Consider the following 5,889-nt stretch of genomic DNA (forward strand, 5'->3'; position numbering starts at 1 on the left):
CAGAAAGAACAGAAACCTCCACGAACTGAATCTCAACACCTGCTAAATCACCTGCCGATCAAACACGAAAGTTCAGTGGCCGCATGAAAACCCCGCCTTCGCACTTACTTCTTCATCTGCTCGCGTGCGCACGGGGACAAAGGCTGCGTCGTCGTCGTCGTCGTCGTGGCCGCGCCGCCGCTGTTCCCTGCCGGCTCTGCATCTCCATGGCGACGATGCGGTTGTCGCGGTCGAGCAGCTCGGCGCGCAGCTGCGCGAGGTCGCGCTTAAGCAGCTCGCTGGCTGCGCTGCAGAGGTCCGACGCGTCACGGGCTCCGCTCGACGAGGCGCGCGCGCCGCCGCCGCCGCCGCGTTCGTCACGGCGACCAGCATCGGCGCGCAGCTTCCAGCGAGCAGCCGCGTCTTCTCGTCGGTCGACTCGGGCGACTCGCGCGCAAGGAGGCTCAGCCATCGTCTCGCCGAGCGCGACGAGCTCGTGACGCGTCCCGCCTCGTCGTCCTCCGCCTCGTTGCGTCCGCGCAGGTCCCGAACAAGCAAGCCGGCCGACAGCGGCGCCCCCTGGCGGAGAACCGCGGCGCCAGGCTTCGGGCGAGGCCGGGGCTGTGCGGAGCGCGCGACGGTGACTCGTCGGAGGGTCCGGCGCCCCGGGGCCGCGTCGGCGTCGGCGAGCCGCGCCAGCGCCACCTTCAGCTCGGCTTCCTTCGCCTCGAGCGCGCTCTGCAGTGCGGCGAGGCGTGACGTCAGCTCCTGGCTGCCCGTGACGCTGTCCGACAGCTGCTTCACGTAGTTCTCCATCTCGCGCTCGCGCTTGCGGCCCTCGAGCATCTGCGCGTTGCAGCGCTCGTACGCGGCGCCGAACCGCGCGTTCTCGTCGCCGAGCCGACGGTTGTCGTCGGCGACCGCGTCCTGCTCGAGCCGCAGCTGCGCGACGGCCGGCTCGACGTCGGCGATGCGCTCCACCAGGAGGCGCTTCTCGTCGGCGGCGGCCGACAGTTCGCGCGCGAGCTCATCGGCTCTCGCGCACAGAGAGGCGACCGTCTGCTGTCCCTCGGCCTGCCGCGCGAGGCTGTCGGCGAGGGACGCCTCCAGCTCCCTGCAGCGCGCATCCAACTCAGCAGCCGCGCTCTGTCCATCCACCTCAGGCTGTCTCTCGCTGTCTGGCTGTCTCTCCGCGTCGCGCTGTCCCTCGGCGAGCGACGCCTCCAGGTGGCGGCAGCGTGCCTCGAGCGCGGCCGCGCGCTCCAGCAGCTCCTGGTTGAGCGTGTTCTTCTCGTTGATCACCGCGCACAGCTCCCCCTGCTGGTGCTCGGCGCCGGCGAGCCGCGACGCGACCTCCGCGTGACCCCGCTCGCTCGCGGCCAGCCTCCGCCGCAGCTCCCCCGTCTCGTCGTCGGGCTCGACCGGCGTCTCGAGGTCTCGCGGCGGCAGCGGAGTCGCCGCCAGCGCCGCTGCGGGAATAACGGAAGCGGGGGGTTATTAGCAGCGCGGCGTCGTTCACGACACGATGTGTAACCGGGGGCGACGAGAGATGCGTGCGGCGCGCTACCCCTAACTGGATGTCTACGCACGGATGCTGGGGCGTGAAGTGCCGTGTCGGGGAAACAACTGAGCATTCCAAATGCGATGTGATTAATCAGTATCTCATAGAAATTCTTAATCGTTTTTAGATAACTTAGGTAATTTCCCACCTTTGCCAAAATCACATTACAAATGCCAACGGATACCTGTCATGTAAATATGTTCAACTTAGGGTGATATATGATGGTTGATGGTACATGGTTTCGTGTGATTTTTTACACGTTTTACTTGCGAAACCAGGTTCGATTCTCCTCCAAGAATACCCAAACTGCATCCACGGGAAGGGATTTCCTCAGCTCACCTGCCATACCACCTTCTCCCAGCAATGCGGCTAGTTGCTCCCTCAAGCGGTCGTTATTCTCCAGAGAGGCCTGTAGATGGTGCTGAAGCGCTCTCGTCTCCTGCATCTGCTTCTCAAAGTTGGCTTCACTTTCTCCACCTGAGATCAATAATACATTCATTATTAAGACATTGCATCGCACTGCCAGTGTGTGCTGTGCACCAGATGTACCATCTGTGGGCTGTGCTATCAACGATCCACCTTTCGAGGATGCACTCACTGAGCTTTGAGATGAGAAACTGAAAACCCGAAACGCACCCGAATCAATGTCCGCTAACTGATTTAGTGGGTAACACACTGCAATTGGCCAGGGAATGCTTTCTAGACTTAGATCACAGCCACTGCGCAGAACTAAAACCTCAAGACAGCGGATCGCTGGGATCTGAGCAGCAATGACGGCCATATGTTTCTACGATGCAATCATTCAAGATGCACCACGACCGGAAAAGCACCAGGACGAAGGAAAACCAGTAATAAGCGCTGCACACATCCACGACAACATTTTCGACGTCAGTAACGACGCTACGTCTCAATGGTAGAGTGCTCGCCTCGCATGTGGAAGTTCGGGGGTTCAACACCCGGCCGGGTCATACCAAAAACTTGAAAAATGGTACACGTGGCTTCTCTGCTTAGCATTCAGCAAATAAAGATAGAGTGTGGCCAGTTAACTCGCAGTGCTACCAGTGGACTAACCCCTACTGTGCATTTACTGTGAAAGCAGCTGCGGGGCCTCAGGGTTACTGAAACAGAGATAGGGACCGCCCTACGCGCCATATAGGCACGGTAAGGATTTAACTTAAACTAACGACGCGGCTATCGCGAGCTGTCTTACCGGGAGCCTGCGAGCGAGCGAGCTGCAGCTTCTGGTGAAGCTCTAGCTCTAGTCGCAGCGACTTGTTCAGCTGCTCAGACTCCTTGAGCTTCCGCTTCAGCTGATGCACAACTCTCCTCATCTGTGCGTCCGAACGCTCACCTGCAAACACACGCAATTTGAGACACCCAGGCCACAATTAAAAAAATCGTTGTTTGTCCCTCACCCGACCAAGTTGAAAAGTTTGGGTAGGGCCATCCCTTAAAAAATTCTATGTTTGCTGTCGCCCCGACCATGATTTTTTTAGTGGTAGGTAGGTAGGTCATTTTTTTGTGTGAGGCATAATAGTTATTTTAAGTCTGTCTTCATGTTTGCCACACATGCTTTGTGTTTCAGTCTTAACTATGAAAATGTTTAACAAGAGCCGCCAGAGCGGCTGAGCTCATCTGGGGTCTGTTGCTACGGTTATAAACTTCAGTCGTGCGTAGTGACACATTGTGTTAGGCGGCAGATATGCAGATACGCAGTTGCGTACACATCATTGTTGAGGACACGCTCACTTATCTCCCCCATGCGATTTGGTTTATTTTATTAAATGATACTTGCCTTTCACCTCGAATTTGTTGTCATAGATTCACAGCTATCTATTTTTATCTATCTATAAAAGATTTCAACATATGAGCATGGATCTCCAGTTAATTAGAGGGGCAGGGAGTCCTTCTCTCCCACCTCCCTCCCCACTGCGTCCCCTCCCTCCCCTGCCTCCACTTCACTCCTCTTGCCCTCTCACTTTCCCCCTTACCTCCATCTCCCTCCCCGCTACTTCGACCTCCCTCCCCTGCCTCCCACTCCCATCCCCTTGCACAACATCTCGCACGACCTAATTGTAGCCCCGTTTCCCCGTCGCATACACACCGTATCACCGTTTTCCTGTCCCCGTCTCAATTTACTACTCTCTCTCTCTCTTTATCTTACTTCTCTCTCTCTCTTAATTATATTAAAAAAATTAAAACCCAGCCGATGATGCCTTTTACTGCCCCCCTTAATAATGCTTTCTTTCCTATGCCCCTGAGTGTAACAGTCATAGAATCATATATATAGTGTTCTAATATTTCTATGGTAACAGCTTATGTTCGCACAACTGGTAAATGGATACGCACGCATAGCTACATGATATATGTTAAGATTCAAGATGAAAAGTAAATATTATATATTATAATATGGTACTAGTTATTATTTATTCGTTAACAAAGTTACATGAGAATAAAACTAATTTAAACTAGGCCTTAGTTGCACGAGATGGCGCGTGCTTGTATCAATAATCAAAGATTGGCATCGTTCCTCAAATCGTACAGTAGGTACAGGCTAAAATCCAAGTAAGTATATTCAGGCAGTTGCTCAGCTGTGAGTGAACAGGTGCATTGCAGGTTGGCAGGCAACATTATGATTAAGAAGCGTGCCAGCCATGGGCTGCCTGTGTTTTTGCCTTGTGAGCATTCACTGATTCAGGCCTGCACAGCCTAATGGGCAGGGTGCTATAGACACACTGCCTTTAGAAAATCATAGATTTAAGGAGCGTAAACCTTGTTCACACATTTGCCTTTGCAATAAAACTGTGCGGCAACTGTAGCCTCACATTGACACAGGTATAGGGCTCTAATAATAGCAAAAGCAGTCAAGCTCCTTGTTGACAGTGAACAATCCATGTTTAACCCTCCTCTTGAGGTCAAAAGGTTATCCGACACTTACTCTTCGCATGTCAGCAGAGGACATTTCATGGTCCCTTCAATAAAGCCATAAAATGCTAGTCACCGCTGAACAAAAAAGTTTTTCAATCGCTCCGTCAGACCATGTCCTCAGAAAATGTCAAAATCGGCCTGTGCCCACTGACCTTTGACCTGTGACCTCCAAATTCGGCACAGTGATGCGCTTTTCTACATGATGCTATACACCGACTATCACGAGCCTAGCGTCGAGCCGTTTAGATTTGTGCCGCAATTATGCATTTCCTTCCTATACCTTAAGTTAAGGAGTGAATGTTCCCCTTTTTTTACACCTCTTGACTTTGACCTTGCCCCCAGCTTCGACATCCCAACTCGTTTTGACGATCCCCCCCGATGTGCCGATATCGTGACCGTACGTCGAGCGGTTAAGATTTGTGCCCAACTGTTGACGCACGGACGCACGGACGGCAACGGAGCACGCGCACGGACGGAGATCAAGCGATTCTACAAGCTGCATCTGACTTATGTCAGATGAGCTAAAAAATAATTTGCAAAATGTAAAAAAAACTTGGCGCGGCTATTTTCGTGGGTCGGTCGGAGGACAGCAAACTATATATTTTATGGATGCCTAGGTAGGTAGACGTTTTTCCTTTTTTTGAGAGGGGGGTCTTTTACAGATTCAGCATGGTGTCTACATGCTCGGCGTGTGCTTGTGTGGAGATACCTTTTATGTTGAATGTTTGTTTTCCTTGGCTGACATATAATGTATTGCCTACAGATTTATATAATGTACAGTAATACAATTTGTAAAAAAACAAAAAAAATGGGAACGATCAATCGGTCGGGTGAGGGCAAACAAACAATATTTCTATCATGGCCTAGTGAGACAGCCACCATTATGGCACGCACTGTCATCGTTAACTTTAATTAACACCTTCTTTCTATGCTCCCGTCCTCCTCCTATATGCACCTCAGCAGTATCTTTGTCAATACACTGTACATCCGTAACTCATTATCTCTAGTCTAGTACTGTATACAGAACCCAGAGAATTGAAAGTTAAACCATACTTATTGCAACCACTATCTCTCACACACACACCCCAGACACTCAGAGCTTACCCATACCCTACTAGGCCACCCTTAAAAAATTGTTTGTTTTCCCTTTACCTACTCGCCTCTCAGAGAACCGAGTAGGTAGGTAGGTGAAAAATCTTTTTCATTTTGTTTTGACAAGATGTGTGTATGTATATTGTATATTCTGTTTTGTGTATATGTTTTTGTGGAACGAATTTGATTAATTTTTGTGGCGAAACGAAATTATTTTTGTTTTGTTTTAATCGACCAATAAAATGTGTCGAGTAGCGGCGTTTTGGCGAGTCGGTCGGTAAAGGGGAAACAAGCAATATTTTATCTTGGGCCCTACAAACTGTAACATT

General features: G+C 51.5%; 1 long non-coding RNA gene across 1 annotated transcript in view; it reads right to left on the reverse strand.

Moving 5' to 3' along the window:
* The window catches only part of LOC106810704, a 2,453-nt gene extending 2,166 nt beyond the window's left edge, over positions 1–287 (reverse strand). Inside the window, exon 1 of the long non-coding RNA XR_001394055.1 lies at positions 109–287. This is a non-coding gene — a long non-coding RNA (uncharacterized LOC106810704). The remainder of the gene's footprint in view (positions 1–108) is intronic.
* Positions 288–5,889: the final 5,602 nt, after the last annotated feature.

Source organism: Priapulus caudatus, unplaced genomic scaffold (assembly GCF_000485595.1).
Source record: "Priapulus caudatus unplaced genomic scaffold, Priapulus_caudatus-5.0.1 Scaffold465, whole genome shotgun sequence".
NCBI lineage: Eukaryota > Metazoa > Priapulida > Priapulimorpha > Priapulimorphida > Priapulidae > Priapulus > Priapulus caudatus.